The following is a 21,388-nucleotide window of genomic DNA, read 5'->3' as shown; positions in this document are numbered from 1 at the left end:
GATGCTTCCTGCACACTCCCTACTGGGGATTGAGCCTGCAACAAGGTACATGCCATTGACCACAGAATCGAACTCGGGACCCTTCAGTCCCTGAGCCGATGCTCTATCCACTGAGCCAAACCAGTTAGGGCAGGGCCCATTATTGATAGAACAATCATGAAATAGAAACGATAGCAGTGCGGTTAGCAATTGAGGCTATAATCTAATTAAAACTGATACACCATTTATAGAGGAGGCAAAACAACAAAATAAAGACAGATATATGGTCCTAAAATCCTATAGTTTTTTTGTTAAATAAGAGTTCAGAAATTAAAAGGCACAAGCTATTTGTGTAGACAACTATAGTAATGTTTGAATGTAAAGCAAGTCTTTGTTAAGAACAATATTTTATATGTTGTAGTAGCCTCCATTTAAGCACTTCTGACCCATTTGATTTGGAAGTTCTTCTACCATCTTCTCCTGTTATATCTAGGATGGAAAATATTCTGACTGTTTAGGTAGGCTGAATGCTGATGACTTAATTGGAGATTTTTCATTGTTAAATTAAATAAAAAGCTTGTATAAATTTTCAATGACCTTGTAAATTCAATAGAAATAACCTTGGAAAATGTAGATCTCTTAAAATATAATAAATTTATTCTTAACACAATCAAAAGGCTTGGGGACCATAACACATAAAGGGGTCTATTTGTTTTATAATAAGTGATTTAGGTGGCACATTTTTGAATACTTAATACTTTGATAGTTATTTTTTAAATGATTTAAATTTTTGGTAGCCATATGATGATTACTGAGTTTAATAGTCATGCAAGAAAAAAAAAGTAAAGATGTGTTTTATTTTTGTCTATAGAAAGTTCACATGAAATCAGAAAACACTGCACATAAAATTCAATTAGATTCCCAACTTGGAAAATTGAAGGACAGAGTGAGTTTTATAGCCCCTAATGTTTTACGGGAATACTTTTTTGAAGCTACAGAAAACCTTTATTTTAAAAGTTATTTGTAATAGTTTATTTTCTTCACTAGTTAATCTGATATATTTTGCTTTTATTGTTAAAACAGGTTATAAGAAAGTATCATAAAAAATAGTCTTAAAATTTTTTATTTGAGTAATTTATTTTTTAGTTTATTAAACATCTTCTTTTTCATACTTTTTAATATACTTTTATGTATCATATATTCCAGATACCCCCAATAAAACATCACTGTTCTACCCTATGCCATTTTGAATTGTCTATCATATCATACTAGCAGTAATATGGAGTTATTAAATGAACCAGATATTGAACCTGAAATTTTTGACATAGTAAATACAGGGCCTTCATCTTAAATATATGGCACTCAGGGTTCAGCAAAGTATTCAGGCTATGGAAACCACATGCAGTAACCTATACTGCCAAGGTCCCACAATGCCAGAAGATGAAGGGTCTTTTGATTTTTAGTTAACAGCATTGCTGAAATGCCTGTATTTTCTTCCTAGGTAGACTTTAGTACTTTCTTCTCCTGGAGCAATAGTTTTTTTTGGTCAGTAAGTATCATTGATTCTCTTTATTAGATATGAGATAAGGAAAACAAACTAGTATATAATCAAACTCTAACCTAACAGGGAAAATGTAATTATGACAAAGAAAAATATTAATATTATCATTATTATTTCTGGAATCTTGTGGGGAAATTTAAAATGTTTATAGGCCTACTAGAGACTCAGTGCATGAATTTGTGCACCAGTGGGGTCCCTCAGCCTGGCCTGTGGGATCGGGCCAAAACAAGCTCTCCGACATCACTTGAGGGGTCCCAGATTGCAAGAGCATGCAGGCCAGGCTGAGGGACCCCACCAATGCATGATTGGGGCTGGGGAGAGATGCAGGAGGTTGGCCAGCCAGGGGGAGGGGGGACCCTGGGAGGGCTCCAGGGCATGTTCGGCCCATCTTGCTCAGTCCCAATCAGCCAGACACCAGCAGTAAGCTTACCTAGCAGTCAGAGCAACTTCCCCCTGGTGGTCAGTGCACATCATAGCAAACGGTTGAGCGGCCTTTGCATATCATTAGCATATTACACTTTGATTGGTTAAATGGCTGATGGGTTGACTGGATACTTAGCATATTAGGCTTTTATTATATAAGATTACATTATTATATTATTTGTTCACTTTGTGGTTCCTTACTACTTCATACACATTGTTACTATAGACCTTTATTACTTTAGAACCAGGTTTGTGTTGATCTGTCTCTGCTACCCTATGAGCTCCCTAATTGAACCAGCATTCTTATTTGTCTCAATAGTTCAAGTTTTAATTCCCATAAAATCCCACATACTAGGTACTCAGTGGGTATGCTGAATGAATTATTTAAAAAAAAAATAGATCTTGTAGATGTTTGATGAAAATCTCCTTTCTTTCAAAACCGAGACACATCAACTTACTGTCACAAGAATCAGAATAAGAGTATCTGAAAGATACAGGTATTCAAGAAATAAAGAATTGGCTAGAATATTTTATCAGATACCTCAAAATTTACATGTTCACATATGGATGATAATTTTGGTGACTTATTAACAGAGATAATATTTTATTATTTTTTAAATATATTTTTATTGATTTCAGAGAGGAAGGGAGAGGGCGAGAGAGAAATATCAATGATGAGAGAGAATCATTGATGGGCTTCCTCCTGCATGAGCCCTACTGGGGTTCGAGCACACAACCCGGACATGTGCCCTTGACCAGAATTGAACCCTGGACCCTTCAGTTCTCAGGCCGACACTCTATCCAATGAGCCAAACCAGCTATGGCAACAGAGATAATATTTTAAACCACCAACTGGTATTTTTCTACCACAGGAGGCTACTTAGCTTATAGACACTGGTATATCCTTAGTGATTATTTACAGACATTACATTTTCTGACTGGTTCATGTACACTGCAATGCAGCAGTCATAGATACATGTTTGCTCATTATCATATGTGATATACACAATGACTACAAAGTAATTTATTCTTAAAATAAAACACCATTTACAGTCTAATTTGTCTGAAAACAATGCAATAAATTCAAAGTTCAAAATAGCATTGCATATAAAGTGTGCTACCTGCTACTTTCATTAGTGTTAATAAAATAAGTGGATTTTTTCCTATGAAATGAAGAAAAAATAGACCCGGGTAAACCAGATTGGGGTCCTGAGTGGGGTGCAATGTGCAGTAATACATGGGGACTTATGAGTCAGCCTCCTTGAGAAGGTAAAATTTGTTCAAATATTTGAAAGAGGTGAGCTAAGGGATTATATGGAAGAAAAACATTCCAGCAGAGAGAATAGTTAGAGCAAAAAATATATGGTGAAATTTGTGTTCTCATGGTCAAGGAATGGAATGAGGAATGAGGTCAGAGTGTAATACGATAGAAGTTAAGAGAGGAAGGAGATCTGGATTATATAGGAGTTACAGAACATTGTTAGGACTTTAGTTATTACTGTGAGTCAAATTAAGACAGGGTTTGGGTAAAGAAGTTATAAGGCCTGATATCATTTAGGACATCTTCCTATATGTTTTTCTTATCTAGAGGAAGGTAATATTAGCTGCACAGAGTCTTTTTTGGAGCTTATTCATATAATCGGGCTAGAGATAATGATGTTTTGAACCAGAATAATAGCAGTGGTAGCAGCATGAATTGGTTGTATTATAGATACACTAGGGACCCAGGGCACGAATTTGTGCACCTTGAAAGGAACTGTGGGCCATGAGGCTGCAGTAGGCACAGGGGCGGGTCTCAGCCCATCCTCTGTGACCCTGCCCGGCCCCTTCTGCCATGGCCCCTTGTCCCCTGTATGCCGGCAGCCCTGCTCTGGCTGCCACTGCTCACATGCTGATGGCGCTGGCCCTTCTCCCGCTGATGGTGCAGACCAATTGGGGCCAGCACCAACAGTGGGTTTGAGCGGCAACTGCTGCCCCCATCACCCCTCAGGATCCGGGGGAGGTGGAGAAAGCCTCAGGGATGGTTGGGGCCGGCAGCCACAGCTTGCACCCGCTGATGGAGCTGAATGATCAGGACTAGCGCCAGGCACCAGCAGCGAGTGCGAGTGGCAGCTCCGGAGCCAGCTGCGGATGCCAGTGGGGCTGGCACTGGCAGTGGGTGCAAGCGGGGCGGCGCCAGCAGCAGATGCAAGTGGCAGGCGGGACCGCAGCTCATGGGAGCAAAGAATTTTCAGTAACCACCGGAGGCTCGCCCTGATGACAGTGACCAGCGCCCCGCCTTGGTCTGGCACCCCCACTCACCTGCTCCACCATCCCCTCACAGCCAACGCCTGCCATGTTCTGCACATGTGTGGTCAGCGCACATCTTAGCGACCGATTGTTCCGTTGTTCCACCGTTTGGTCTTTTTACATATTAGCCTTATATTATATAGCATTGTAAATGCATAATCAATATCACTTCCTGGAGTGTAAGGGAAAATGTTTCAGGGACAATTGAAATTATAGCGTTTCATATAAGACATCTTATATGGGAAGACTATGGGTACAGTATTTTTTTGGGGGAGGGGAATAGAATTCACTTTGATATCCAGTATAATATTAGATAACCAAAATAGTATTATTCTGTTTGAAAAGTAACAGAATAATCCTGTTAAAATACAAAAATATAGTAGGAAATAAAATTACCTTTATTTCCTCCACCTAGAAATTACAATGGAGAATTAATCATGAGTGAGTGAAAGTGTTTGCTTTTGTGTATTGCAAATGTAATTATACTTTTAAAAGTATATCATGTGGGAAAAGTCATGTCAGCAAAATGGCAGATTTCATAGCCCTAACTCATTATCCCTCAACAAGAGACAGACTTAAGAACAATATACAGGCCAAAATACTTTTATGATAACTCCAGAAAACTGTTAAAAAGCTGCAATACCACAATCAAGTGAAAAGCTTGGAATTATCACATTGAAATTAGTAGGACCTTTTCTCTTTATCTGAAAGTTTCCCAGGCCCAAACTGGCTTGTGGCTTCTCCCTTGAGGAGAAAAGAGAAGAGTAGAATGTGTGTCCAACATTTTCGCTTTTCAGAAGGCTGTCTGAGGGAATGGTTTGTGTGACCTGACCTGGGGTGCTAATGGAATTGGTATAGTTTGGAGATCTGGGGGCTGCTAAAAGCAAAGGGGAGTGTGGGCAGCTTGTGTGGCCAGAGAGGACTTATAGCACCACCGACAGAGTTTGGTACAGTTCAACATGGTTTAGAGGAGGCGCCCAACTGTGGCTTCTCCCACAGAAGGGAGAGAGAACAGGGAAGCGTGTGTTCAGTGTTTCTAACTTTTTGGAGATCTGCACAAAGGAATTATATCTGTTTCTCCTGATTCGAGTTCTGGGCAGCCAGCGTACTTTAATGCCTGGAGGACATGGAGCACAAAGAAGAGCGGGATGGCCTCCCACTGTGGCACGAGAGAAACTGAAATACTGCTGGCGGACACTGAGAGAAGGCCAAAGATTATGAGCTTCTGAAAAAGAAATGGGGAATCCTCTCCAATTGGAACATTGCATGCATAAGCTCAGAGAGGTTGTATTGCCCTCCCTCCCCAAAGGTTTCAGAGGCATCCAGAATCTCTAGCCAGATTGATAGTTAAGATCTTCCCCTGCAGAAAGCCAATCTGTAAAGACTGAGAGAAGTAACTATTTTTTTAAATTCATAAATTCATTTAAAAATATCAAAAGACATATGAAGAAAGAGAGAGCATAGCTAAATAAAGGAGAGAAAAAAAAAAACTCACAAAATTTCAATCTCCAGAAACCACCGCTGAAGAGATGGAGACCTATGAATTACTAATAAAAAAAAACACAAAAAACAAACAAACACCTGTCTTAAAGAAGCTCAATGATTTAAGAAAGAACAGACAACTAAAATAAATCAAGAAATGACACATGAACAAAATAAGATTAACAACAAAGAAATAAAAACTATTAAAAAGAACAAAATGGAAATTCTGGAGCCAAAGACTAAATGAACATTAATAAATAACTAAAATGAACATTTTTATTTGGGGTTGACAGCAGACTTGATCAAGCAGAAGAAATAATCAGTGAACTTGGAATAAGGTCATTCAAAATGATCTAGACACATGATTAAAAAGAAAAAAAATAATAAAGATAAGGAAAGGAAGACTAGAGATTTATGGAACAGCATCATGTAGACTAAAATACAAATTATGGAAGTTCCAGAAGGAGAGAAAGAAATGGACCGAGAGCTTATTCGAAGAACTAAAAACATCCTAAGTCTGAGGAAGAAAATGAACATCCAAATTCACAAAACTCAAGAGACATGGAAAATGTTCAAAGTCACTAATCATCAGAGAGGTGCAAATTAAAATGATAATGATGTATTAGCTCACACCTGTCAGAATGGCTACCTACCATCAACAAATCAACAAACTACAAGTGCTGGCGAGGATGCGGAGAAATAGGAGCCCTAGTGTACTGCTAGTGGGAATGCAGGCTGGTGCAGACACTATGAAAAACTGGATGGAGTTCACTCAAAAATTAAAAAAAAAAAATGGATCTTCCAATTTACCTAATGATTCCACTTGTAGGAATATATCCTAAGAATCCTGGAAATTCAATCAGGAAGAATATGTACACCCCTAAGTTAGCAGCATTAATTACAATAGCTAATATCTGGAAAGAGCCCATCAGTAGATGAGTGGGAAAATAAAGTTGTGGTACATTTAAACAATGGCGTACTACCCAGCTATAAAAAAGAAGGATCTCTTACTTTTTGAGACAGCATGGCTGGACCTGGAGAGTAATATGCTAAGTAAAATAAGCCAATCAGAAAAAGTATCATGTGATCTCACTCATATGTGGAATCTAATAAACAAAATAAACTGATGAACAAAACAGATCCAGAGAAACAGAAGCATGGAACAGACTGATGAATCTCAGAGGGAAGGGAAGGGATGGGAAGATATTAACCAAAGAACTAATGTGCACACAGTAATATACATAACGGATGGACACCACAATAGTGTGTTGAAGGCCTGGCCGGTGGGTGTGAGGTGGAGGGGTAAATGGGGAAAAACAGGGGACATCTGTAATACTTTTAACAATAAAATAAAAAATTTTCAAAAACCCAATGGATGCAAGACACTGGGAGGGTGGTGAGGGCATGTGCCAGGGGGTAGGGGGAGCTGGGGGAAGGTCAATTGGGGGAAAAAAAGGAGACATATGTATTACTATTTGTAATACTTTAAACAATAATAATAAAAAAAGGATTAAAAAAAAGAATAAGGGAAAAAACACAAACAAACCTCTTTGGTACCCGTTTTCTACCCCCAGGTCCACCTACACCTCCCCCATTTTCTTTCCCTCTCACTATCACCACACTGTTGTCTGTGTTTATGTGAGATATATATTTTTTGTTTATATCTTCAACTTCTTTGATCCAGTCCCCCAACCCTCCTCCCCTCTGACAGCTGTCAGTCTGTTTCATGTATCCATGCCTCTGTTTCTATTTTGTTTGTCAGTTTATTTTGTTCTTTAGATTCCACATAAAAGTGATCATATGGCATTTGTCTTTCTCTGTCTGGCAGATTTCACTGACCATAATAATATCCAGGTCCATCCATGCTATTGCAAAAGGTAAGATATCTTTTTATTTATTTATTTTTTTTATTTTTTACAGTGGAGTAGTATTCCATTGTGTAAATCTACCACTGCTTTTTTATCCACTTACTAGTATCTATTGATGGGCCCTTAAGGTGTTTCCAGATCTTGGCTATCTGTAATAATAAATGTGTAATATGCTAATTAGACTGGACAGCCGAAAGGCCTTTCAGACGAAGCTGGAGCTGCGAAGGCCGAGCCCCTTGCATGACTTTCATGCATCGGACCTCTAGTTGTAAATAATGCTGCAAAATAAACATGAACATAGGGGTGAATATGTTTTTTACAAATTAGTGTTTGGGGTTTCTTAGGATATATTTCCAGAAGTGGGATTACTGTATCAAAAGGCAGTTCCATTTTTAATATTTTGAGGAAACTCCATACTGCTTTTCATATTAGCGGTATCAATCAGCATTCCTACCAATAGTACACTAGGTTTCCCTTTTCTCCACATCCTCACCAGCACTTGTTGTTTGTTGATTTATTAATGATAGCCATTCTGACAGGTGTGAGATGATATTTCATTGTGGCTTTAATTTGCATCTCTCTGATGATTAGTGACCTTGAACATTTTTTCATGTCTACTAGCCATCTGTATGATCTCTTCAGAGAAGTGTCTAGTCAGCTCCTTTCTAATTTTTTATTTAGGTTGTCTTCCTGGTGTTGAGTTGTATAAGTTCTTTAAGTATTTTGGAAATTAGTCCCTTATTAAACATTCTAGAGACCCGGTGCACAGACTTGTGCACTATTGGAGTACCTTGGCCTGGCCTGCGCCCTCTCACAATCCGGGACCCATTGGGGGATGTTGGAGAGCCGGTTTTGGCCTGATCCCACAAGCCAGGCTGAGGGACCCCACTGGTGCACTTATTCATGCACCAGGCCTCTAGTGTTCCAATAAAACCGCATTTTCCAATTTAGATGGCAGCTTGATTTGGCCCAGTATCCCAGTTTGTCAATATCTGTAATAGATGACACTATTGAATAGTCAGATATTTACATCCACATGAGAAATGATTATGATTATAAATTCAAGAACTTGAAATGAAAATTGAATGAAGTGTGCATGTGTGTTTATTGACATTCAAATACCATTAGCAGCATTGTTGAAGATGACTTGATTTTCATAATTATAAATAATACTTGTTAAAGTTTTGAGCCAGATAAAGTACAAATTGTATGAATAGCATATCCCTCCACAGTAATAATTGATAAAATTATTTGAAGTTCCTGGAGCCATACCAATAGTGGTATCAATGAAAAATGATTCTACACATATCCAAAATGCCCCTTGATAGTGGGATCATGAACCTGGAACCTGATTTTGGTTAAATTATTAAAAATGGGAACTGAGTATCAAAAAATAAATAGCAGTTTATTATTATTCTTTATTTATATAAGAAGGCAAATTATTTATAGACTTCCTGAGCTAGAAAATGAATTATAACTTTTTAAAAAGTTCATGATTAGTAAAAAAGCTTGTTTATATGAATTTTTCTCACACAGTTCTTTAACTGCTATATTTGGCACTTAATAATATACATTTATAAAGATACATATTACTTTATAGCATAATAGCTTTATTCCTAAGATAAAATATAATTATATTTTAGATAGTAAATATAAATATCCATGAATACATATTTCACTTCTTTTCACCTATTATAATTTAGTATTAGTATCTTTTCACAAATAGGATCTGAAAATTAATACATTTCTATTGAAATAATTCAATGTGTGCTAATTATATATAGTATAATTATTATTATCAAGATCACCAGGATTACAATCCATTCAAGGGTTCATAAAATATTATTACCAGGCAGAACAAACCATGACCACCTTTATAATGACACCTAAACCTTGATATTGAATTATGTGTATGCACAGTATATTCCTACTATAATTGAAACTTGCTATAAAAATATTATTTCTAAAAAAAATTTACTCACTATGAATTTATTTCTACTTAAATATTTGAGCATTATGGTTATAGCTAAATTTTATGAATCTAGGAGGAAAACCCTCAGTATTTTGTCATTTTCTGATATATTGTCATATAAATTAAAGCAATTATCATATATTTTTAAAAATAATTTTAAAAAATATTTGCATCCTTGTGGTATAAATATCTGACTATTCAACAGGGTCATCTATTGCAGATATTGACAATAACATATTTTTTGGCAGTAGTAAATATTGTGTTGTTAGTGTATTACATTAAAGATTATTTAAAAATATTTAAAATTAGTGTACTTTATTTTTATTTGTATTTTAAAATATATTTTTATTGATTTCATAAAGGAAGGGAGAGGGAGAGAGAGATAGAAACATCAATGATGAGAGAGAATCATTGATTGGCTACCTCTTGCATGCCCCACACTGGGGATTCAGCCCGTAATCCAGGCATGTGCCCTGATCGGGAATTGAACTGTGACCTAGTTCATAGGTTGACACTCAACCATTGAGCCATGCTCAAGTTTCATATTAATTTTTAATGAATTTTTGAACATTGCATGCCATAGTTTTGCAGAATGTCCTTCAATTTAGGGTTCTCAGATTTATTATTATCAGCAGTCTTGTACTATAATAGATTGTAACTTTCGTTTATGTTTTAACTGTTAGTGTGGATGATATCATTACTGTGAATGTAATAACACACTTTGATTTTTAAATTTTATTTTTTTATTCTTCTCAAGCAAATTTCCTCCATTTTTCCCATGCTCATCAGAATGTGGGCTCCCTTGGGGCAGTTATTTTGACTGTCTTATTTAGCATTTTATCTCCTTAGACCAGTGCTATGTATACCGTATTTCCTCACGACTAGAATAAGGTTATATATTTTTGGCAGTAGTAAATGTTGTGTTCTTAGTGCATTATGTAAAAAAAGCACATTATGTCCATTTACTACATTATTGATGTTAATTTTGATTACTTGAGTAAATGTGTTCACAATGTTTTATATAGTAATACTATCATTTTTCTCTTAGTAATTAATATATAACCAGTGGGAATGCTTCTAGACCATGTAAATATCATATTCTTTTTCAGATTTTTTTACTGAAATGGGCTAGTACTTATTTATGGTTCCTCCATGAATTAATTGTTTATTCTCAGCTACAAGTTATGATTTTCTAATTCTGTTTTTTCTCCATATTTATAAATTAAAATTCTAATGTAAGGAAGAGCTTTCTCTTTCTTCTTATTTATTAAGGCTGTGTGTATTCAAGAATTCTTATTTTTCAGAAAGAGTATAATTTCTTACTGCCATTTTCATAAGACATTACAACTAAATACAATGTGTTATCCTATATTGCATGCTGAATCATAGGAAATTATGGGAAATATCCATAAAAACATATGGAAAATTATAGAAATTGAACATTACATAAAATTATTATGCTAATGCTATATATCTGTAATTATACAAGAGCATTTCATTACATTATATTTAGTTTTAGAAAATTTCATAATTATGGGCAAAGAGATATGATGTCTGTAACTGACTCATTAATATATATGGGTGCATACACAGAGAGAAAACAGAGTGAAAACACTATGAGTAGTATTTTTGTGAAAATCTGGTCATTATGAAACATTAGAGGCCTGGTGCATCGATTCATGCACCAATGGGATCAACCTGGCCTGCGGGGATCAAGCCAAAACTAGCTCTCTAACATCCCCTGAGGGGTCCCGGATTGCAAGAGGGCGGTTCTCAGGTGATGCACCCCAAAATCAAGCTCCCTCCTCTGGTTCTGGTGCATCACCCAAGAACTGCAGCTGCCAAGTCACTGCAGCTTGGCAGCTCCTGCGGTGAGCATCTGCCCCCTGGTTGTCAGTGTGAGTCATAGTTACTGGCCAATCAGCCAGTCAGTGGGCTGGTCACTTAGGCTTTTATATGTATAGATTAGATAAACTCAAATCAAATTATGAGACCTTCCATAGAACAATTGGCCTGTAATCCTTAAAAATGTCAATATTGTGAAAAACAAACAGAAAAAGAGAGATAATGTGGTAAATATTAACAATTATTGAATTTTTCTTGGTGAAGGGTATTTAGAGTTCTTTGCACTATTCATATAACACTTCAGAAAATGTGAAAATATTTCAAAAGTTAAAAGTAGTTATTAAAGAAATAATAATATCCAAGCAAAAATAATGCCACAACTCTAAAATTTTTATCTCTCTTATGAGGTAGAAACCTTTAATCTATGGATGTTTTTATTATACTTTATAATTTTATTGGCCTCATTATTTCTATGTGCTCTGATATACTCAACTATTCAACAGTTCAGTTAATGAAAAATAATATCTCTCCAAGCCAAGATGTTCTTGTTGCAATGGCTGAATTTTAAGTATCAGTGGTGCCCTGGCTGGGTAGCTCAGTTGGTTAGAGCATCATCCTGATATGCCAAGTTTTCAGGTTTGATCCCTGATTATGGCACATACAAGAATCAACTAATGATTGCATAAATAAGTGGAACAACAAATAAATGTTTCTCTTTATATACAGGGTATCCCCCAAAATGTATACACACTTTAACAGCTAATAGCTATTACATGAAATGAAATGTATTTTAATAAACACTGAATTTATAATTATTCAAAGTGTGTTTATACATTTTTTGGGACACCTGTATTTCTTTCTCTCAAAAAAAAAGATCAATGAAAAATTAAAAAAATACAATATTAGTGGTGCCCAGAAAAAATATTGATAAAGTGGAACTTTTTTCATATAGAGACAATAAACTACTACCACCCCACTTATTTTCTTTCAAGACGACTAATAAAGTGATTATATTTCTTTTATCTTCCATTCTTTTACCTTTCCTTTACTTTGTGGCCAGGGATTTTGTGTATCCTCTCAGGGCCCTTTAGTTTTATCTAAAAGTAAATATCAGAATATCAATAATGTCCTTCAAGAATTTTGTTCATAAATGTAAGTTTTATAGAACACAATATCCCTCCAGACTCTGCTTCCATAACTAAGGTAGTCACGTCCTACACAAAAAGACCAATAGCACCAAAGGGTATAATGTTTTTGGAAAAGAGTGTCAAGGCAGAAATAGCCCTAATTTGGGGAAGGAAAAGAGAAAATATCTTTACTTAAGATAGAAAAGAAGAGTACAGACCCTTCTTATGAGAACCAAAAAGGAGACAGACACTGCCTGGGATGACCAGACCTCCATAGGAAGAGCTGAAGGGGGAATAGTGGAAATAGGCTTAGGATAGTCAGAGAGATTTATACTTATCAAGCTTGGAGGATAAGGAAAGAATGCATTTCAACTCACACATTGCCTTCCAACTTTCTTTCCTAGAGATAGATAAATAGGTAGGTAGATGTGGATGGATTGATGGATAGATGGCTTGATGGGTAGGTAGGTAGATAGATAGATAAATAGATAAATGATAAGTAGATATGGCTTTGCTTCTGAAAATTTGGCAAAATTTGAAAGCATTAAAAAATAGGTTCAGTTTGACACTTTGAAACTCTTACCTTTTCAAGTGACAATATTTCTAGCTTAAGGTGGGTGGATAGAGATTGTAGCCAACAGCAGGGTAGGTGGTAAGAGGTTATAATTGCCTATTAGGTCACATTTGGTTTTGTAGTATTTCTTGGTTCAGATAATTTTGTGACATTTTCCTTCATACTTTTACCTCTATAAAAGTAAATTATTTCTTACTCCCTTAACTAAATCAGTTCATAATTGAAGTTGCCTATGTTAATGATATATATCAGAAGACGTGCATGCTGGAGCGAATTCATAGACAATTAAGAATAATCAGTGCTTAAGGATGAAATTATATGTTAGACAATATATGTAATGAAGCACCCATTCTGGCATTCTCAGCAGTCAAATTTGTTCTCCAATGGAGAATGTATGTCTTTCATGCAATATTTATGCAGCTGTAAAAAAGAAGGATCTCTTACCTTTTGAGGCAGCATGGAGAAATCTGGAGATTATTATGCTAAGAAAAATAAGCCAGTCAGAGAAAGACAAGTATCACATGATCTCACTCATTTGTGGAATCTAATGAACAAAATAAACTGATGAACAGAAGAGATCCAGAGACATAAAAACATGATGGAACAGACTGAGGAATCTCAGAGGGAAGGTAGTGGTGGGGGGAGAGATTAACCAAAGAATTTGTATGCATAACCCATGGACACAGGGAATAGTGTGGTGAAGGCCTCGGGGGAAGTTGGGTTGTTGGAGGGGGTCCAGGTGTGAAAACAGGGGGAAACCTGTAATACTTTCACAGTAAAGCTATAACTTTATACTCCCCAGGGAGCCACTGGTCTATTCCCAGCAAATCACTGGGGGAAGGGACTAGACAGGGAAGTGGATAGTCACATGCCCAGTGAAGGTGGGGTGACATAGGGAAGGTACTGCTGTCAGTCAAACCTGAGAATATGTTATTGGCCAGAATGGGTGTGGCCACTGCAAGGCATGAAATTTGGGATATTTAATTTCCTAAACTAAGGAGTTCACTCTCTTTGTTTCTCTTATGCTTTTGGTTCCTCCTGGTTTCTGTTGGCTGCCTTGGAACTCTTGTTGCAAGGGTGAACTCTCTTGGCCCCCTGCATTCATCCACAGCCATTTGGACCCCCCAAACACAGTGGACTAATGGATTGCAACTTGTCTGATGTTGAACTGAATCTGGCTACAACATGGAATGTAAACTCTGGACACTGGCTTTGCTTCTAGCTCTACTGGAACCCCAACTACACTTCTTCTATGACCGTAATGGGACTTTAGAAACACAAAGATGTAACTCCACACAAATAAAAATCACTCATCCTCCTGTGCAAGTCTCAAGATATTATAAGGACCACCTCCAGCACTCAGTGGGGAAAGAGATACCTTAATTTCCCCGATAACATATTGATGTAGAAGAACTTTAGTGACAACCGATGATGATGTTTAGTTAACATTTATTGAAATTTTACCACGTTACATATATTCTTGTTCTTTAAGTATATTAAATTATTTATCTTACTAACTAGAGGCCTGGTGCATGACATTCATGCATGGAAGGGGTGTTCCTTAGCCCGGTCTGCACCCTTTTGCAATCCGAGACCCTTAGAGTAGGGTCCCTAGGGCTAGCTGGCAATCAGGGCCTATTGGGGTTTTCTTTCCCCTGGCTGCCGGCAGCTGGCCCCACCCCCACTACTGATACTGCTTGCCATCTGTGTGGCACTTCCCCTTCCCACCTCTGCCACCGGTCACCTCCCTCTGCAGGCGAGAGGCATGGGGTGTGATTGCTTGTCTGGCCTGGGCCTCCCTCTGTGGGGCAATTGATTATGGGCCCCCAGATTGATCACCATGCAGAGGGAGGCCCCACCTACCTGCTGCATGCTGCCAGCCAGGTGGCCTGGGCCTCCCTCTTTGGGGCTATGGTGGAGGCCCCCCCCAACGATTGTCCCATCAGCCAGTGGCCTGGGCCTCCCTCTTAGGGGCGATTGATCACAGAGCCCCCACATCAATCGCCCCGCAGAGGGTGGCCTGGGCCTCCCTCTGTGGGGTGATCATGGGGTAAGCAGGGCCCTCGACCAATCGCATTGCACCCACCTTGGCTGGCCTGACACCAGTGCGTGTCATAGCATGGTCATCCAGATGGTTGTTCTGCTGTTCAGTCATTCGGTCAATTTGCATATTACACTCACTTTTATTATTATAGACTAGAGGCTCAGTGCACAAAATTTGTGCATGGGTGGGGTTCCTAGGCCTGGCTGGTGATCAAAGCCAATGGGGGCCATCTCTCCCAGTCCCGATTGGGGCGAGCTGATCAGGGCCAGGCAGATCACGTGCATGTTTTTGCCACCTCCCTGCATTCTGAGGGTGGGCGGGGCTTGCAGTGACAACAGATGTGACAGAACTGAGGGGCTGTCATTGATGGGCACTCCCAGAATTCAGGGCCTGCCAGCCAGGGGGAGGGACCAGGGGAAGTTGGCTGGCCATGGGAGGTTGGCTGGCCACAGGAGGTTGGCTGTGGGAGTGCACTGACCACCAGGGGGCAGCTCCTGTGTTGAGTGTGTGCCCTCTGGTGGTCAGTGTGTGTCAAAGTGACTGGTCGACCGGTCGTTCCAGTTGTTCCGGTTGTTCGGTCGCTTAGGCTTTTATATATATAGATATCTTGTGGTACCTATGTGAAGCCTTGGAATTTTAAAACTATTTGTGCATGTCAAAAATCTGATAAACATGGAACAGCTGGTATTTGAACTCATGTTTTCTCTTCCCAGAACCTCAGCTTCTGAGCACTTTGTGAAATAGGATTTTTACGTAGTTACTTTTTCTAGCAGACATCACATCATGTTCAAGTAAAAATTTCTATCAAAGCTCAAGGACAAAGTAAATATTGGTGATACCAGCAGTTCATGCAAAAAAGAGATGCTAAAAATCTAATGCCATGTTTAAATCTCCTGTCCACATAAAGTATATAAGTTGTGGGGACATTGGAGGAGTTTATTTTGTTTTGTTTTTTAAGTAGATTTTTAGTGAGGACTATATTTTTCTGCAGGCATGGTTTCACTATCCTGTATGTTCAAGTCAAGGGAAAGAAGTTTTATGAAGACAATTCAGGAAGTTTCAAAATTGTCCTCTGCAATTTAAGATTGGTGAGTAAATCATGCCTGACAACAGATCAGGGTGGGGAAATATGCATGTTTGGAGATTTCCCTGGTCAAAAATGCATTACAGTCTCCTGAGGAGAAGCAGATCTCAGAGTTTAAAGAGGCTGTGTAGGCATCCCTTAGTTCTCTAAGAGTACAACTTCAGGGTCAAATGGACTTCAGCAGAAAGCTTTGTTACTTCAGATGCTTAGTGTTTAAGACAAGATTGAGTGGCCAGCCACAATAGACAATGTGACTGCAAATGAAAGATCCCAGCAATAGAGAAACTCATAACAACGTTCCATTACTCAGCAACTTTTGAGGACAATCATACCCAGGGATTGTGGCATTGTGCCTCTACAGTTTTAAACAAGTTGATATTTCTGCCCACCCTTTTCTCTTTGCTATTCATGATTCTGATCTTCCTGTGCCCCGTTCTATACTCAGATATTAGCAATCTGAGAAATGAGCCCAGATGTGAAAAGTGGAAATATAAAAATAGTCAACCCCCACCAACTCCACCCCACCATACACAGTCAAACTTGCCAAGTTTGGTTGGGGAATGGGAAGCTTTGTCTTGAAATAAAGTTTAAAGGTTTTACAATTTCATTAGAATGGACATCACTATTACTTATTTATCTTTAATAGATTTTTTATAGCAGTTTTAGGGTCAAAGCAAAGCTGAATGGGGAGTATGGAGGATTTCCATAAACTCCCTACCCCCACAATACTTCATGACTATCAATATCCACCACCAGAGTCGTACATGTTATAATCATACATTATTATCACCCAAAGTCCAATAACTTAAATGAATGTTCACTTCTGGGGTTGTACATTTTGTGGGTTTTGACAAATCTATAATGACATGATAGTAACATATCTAACCTATCTATCTATCATGATAGTAACATATAGAGTAGTTTCACTGCCATAAAAACCCTCAGGACTCTGCCTATTCATCCCTCCCTCCTTTCAACCCTTGGCAACCACAGATTCTTTTATTTTTTCTGTAAGTTTTTTCTTTCCAGAAAGTCACAGAATTGGAATCATGCAATATATAGCCTTTTCATATTGGCCTCTTTCACTTAGTAATATGCATTTAAGGTTCTTTTATGTTTTTTGATGGCTTGATAAGTCATTACATTTTAGTGATAAATAATATTCTATTACCTGCATGTATTACAGTTTATTAATACTTTCACCTACTAAAGAATATCTTTAGATTTTCAATAAACATACAAGTACTGGCTTTCATCCTATATAATAAAAGGGTAATATGCAAATTGACCCTAATGGCAGAACAACCAGAACGACCGCTCAACCAGTCACTATGAAGTACACTGACCACCTCTTGGTCTCTCCCCGCAGCCAGCAGGCTCCGATCGCCCAATGGTGAACAGGGAACCAGGGGTGGGTGGCGGGGGATGTGGGTGGCACCAGGCCAAGGCTCCTGCCCTGCCAGTCGCCCTACACATAGAGGGCAACCTGCGGCGAGTGGGCAGAACAACTGCTTGACCAGTCACTATGAGGCGCACTGACCACCTCTTGGTCCCTCCCCCAATCCAGCTGGCACCAATCGCCTGATAGCAAACAGGAAACTGGGGGTGGGTGGCGGGGTCATAGGTGGCACTAGGCCAAGGCCCCCACCCCCACCAATTGCCCCACACACAGAGGGCGACCCATGGAAGGGGCAGGGCCAGTGAGTGGGCAGAAATGGCCGACCTCTTGGTCCCACCCCTTGTCTGGCAGGCTCTGATCACCCAATGGCGAATGGGAAACCAAGGGTGGGTGGTGGTGGGGTCAGGGCAGGCTGCAAACTGCCAGGGAAGATGGCCCTGATCACAGGCCAGGCCAAGGGACCATACCCATGCATGAATTTCATGCACTGGGCCTCTAGTATGTATATAAATTTTAATTCATTTGGGTAAATACCAGGAAGAACAATTGCTGAATCATAGGGTAAGAGAATATTAATTTTGTGAGAAACTCTCTGTTTTCCAAAATGGCTGTACAATATCACATTCCCACCAGAAATGAATGAAAGTTGATGTTGCTCCACATCCTCATTATGATTTGTGTTGTCAGTGTTTTATAGAAAAATTTATTATTGATCAAAGGATATTGTATCACAAGGAAATGAATACAAACTCAGGATATCTTGCCAAAATTTTTTGTGAAGTATTCAATTATTAGCCCTACAAATTAATATAAAGGAAAAAGAAGAATTGCCCAGTGGGCATGGCTCAGTGGTTGAGTGTCAACCTATGAACGAAGGAGGTCATGGTTCAATTCTTGGTCAGGGTATATGCCTGGGTTGTGGGCTCTGTCCCTGATATGGCTGATTGATGATTCTCATATTGATGTTTCTCTCTCTCTCTCCCTCTCCCTCCCACTTAATAAAAATAAAAGAAGAATTAAGTAAAGTCCCTGAATGATAAATCTATGAGGTGATGCTCATAAATTGTGTTAATAATTAAGATACCTAAAAAAAATAACACCCACTAAAAATGAGCAGAGGACCTGAACAGACAATTCTCCCAAAAAGACATACAAATAACAAACATATACATAAAAAATGCTCAATTTCACTAGCTATTAGGGAAATGCAAATCAAAACTACAATGAGATATCACCTCACACTTGTTAGATTGGCTATTATCAACAAGATAAGTAGTAAGAAGTGTTGGAGAAGTTATGGAGAAAAGGGAACCCTCATTCACTACTGGTGGGTAAATCAACTGGTACATCCGATATGGAAAATAGTATGGAGGCTTCTCACAAAATTAAGAATATAGTTACCATATGACCCATACTCTTACCATATGCTTCTGGGTATCTACCTGAAAAAATTGTAAACATTTATTTGCAAATATATATGAACTCCTATATTCATTGCAACATTATAAATGGTGGCCAAGACATAGAGACAGCCAAAGTGCCCTTCAATAGATGACTGGATAAAGAAGATGTGGTACATATATACAATGGAATACTACTCAGCCATAAGAAAAAAATGAAATACTGTCATTTGCAATGTCATGGATGAATCTTGAGAATATAATGCTAAACAAAATAAGTAAGAAAAAGCCAAGAACCTTATGATTCCACTCATATGTGGAATATGAAATTGAAAGCAACAAATGAACAAATATCTCCCATTAACAATAAAAATATTACTATTAACAATAAAATATATTAAAACAAGAATATTTATTTGTTTTATTCTTTAACATTAACCATGTACTTTATGTAGAAAATCTCAGGCATTATGTTAAAGTGGAGATAAGTATATAAATAAAATGTGACTTTCATCCTTAAATAATATATTAATGAAAGTTGTTTTGGCTAAATGTGACTGCTCACACTGCTTAAACATCAATGGAGATTTATTGCTCAAATAACTAGTAAGTCTAGTAGTAGAGCTGAATTTAGGACCTTAGGATTCTTTATGTGCCTTTCTCTATTTCTGTTTCTTTGTCTCATGTCTCTTTTCTTCAGAATTTATTACATCTTCGCATATTTTCCTAATCACTCTTTGCCTAACTATAGATGAATTCCATCTGGATGGTAAAGGTGAGGGCATTGCTGCAAAAGTTCTAAAAATACATAATTTCCATTTTACCATCACAGGAAATGAGAGAGCTTTTCTCTGTCTAAGCATGCCCTAAAAACTTTATTAGATTGGCTTTGGCTATAACATCATCTACACTTCTTTTTGTGGAATGTTATGTCTAGAGTTAAAAGTTGAGACAATAGTTGAAGAATGCAATGACTATACATGACCAGATAAATGAAAGACTCAACTACATTCAACAAGGTGTACTTACATAAGGTTTTAATCAAGATAAGGATTAAATTAAGAGAAAAGAATCACAGACAAGAATTGTGGACCTGAAGATTTCCTGATGTAGCAACCCAAGCCCCTTTTATAGTTGCACAGAAAGTGCTTCAGCTCTGGATTATGCACCACCAACATATGTGCAAGAAATCTTGGTTTAAGGAGAAACTGTGCAGAAGTTTCCAGTGGGGTACCAGTAGTATTTTAAACCCCACTGATCAGAAAGCTAACCCAGACCATGGAAGCTAAAACAGGAATAAGTCACCAATCTATATTCCCAAACAATTAAAAAACAAAAGCAAAAAACAAACTGTCTCAGAATGTCACCAAAGAAGTTCTGAATTTTAAATAGCAGATTGTAGATTGTTACCTAACTTCATTATTCTTATCTTGGCCAAAAATCAGTACTAGACTTCCAAATGTCCCCAAAGATGAGCAGAGAACTCTCCTATTTAAGTGAAAGATAACTATCTTATACAAAGTATGTGTTACAGTGTATAAGGAAGGTATGCTTTCTTATGGTGTGAAAGTCTGAACAACTTTATATGCTAATGGGAAAGATCAAAAGGAAAGAAAAAGATTGAAGACCCAGGTTAGAAAATATATTATTACTTGATTAAGCAAGGTAAATGAAGAACTGGAGAAGATGGGATAAAAAAAAATAGATGGATGATGCACTTAATTAAAAAAAAAAAGAATGAATAACTTTTAGATGGAAAGGAAGTAGATAAGAACTGATGTAGATAATGAGATGGTAGTCTATAAGAGAAAGATGTCTAACCCTGTTCTGGGTGGAGAAATGACAAGAAAAGGGGCAGACTTGTGAAAAGCACCTGACATTCTGAGTATGGTACCAGAGATGTTTAAGATACAAGTGATACAATTCCAGAAGAGAAAGATCTTTTATCCTTTGGTGTATTTTAGAATGATTCTCTTTGCTTTGCTTCAGAGGAGCCTGCATTGTATGTTTATCTGTCTTTAGAAAGGTTCTATCTAATTCAATCTTTATATGTATAGTTGTCATCTATACATATTTATTCATCTAGACTTGAAAATATCAGTAAGAGGCTAACTGATAGATGGGCCTTATCACCTTCCCTGATCCATCTTTTGCCATACATAGTGCACTGGGGACCTCGAAGGTCCTAGCTTTTCCCATTGAAGGAACATTGAGTTGCTAAGATTACAATGGACTAGGAGGAGTTTGGAGTTAGAAAAAAGAGGCAGGGGCCTGATACCTTTATTTGATTTAGAAGAAAGATATGCATCTAACATACATAAAATATTTTCTGAATGAAGGT

This window comes from Eptesicus fuscus, chromosome 3, assembly GCF_027574615.1.
Source record: "Eptesicus fuscus isolate TK198812 chromosome 3, DD_ASM_mEF_20220401, whole genome shotgun sequence".
Classification (NCBI taxonomy): Eukaryota; Metazoa; Chordata; class Mammalia; order Chiroptera; family Vespertilionidae; genus Eptesicus; species Eptesicus fuscus.
This window is presented reverse-complemented; position numbering follows the sequence as displayed.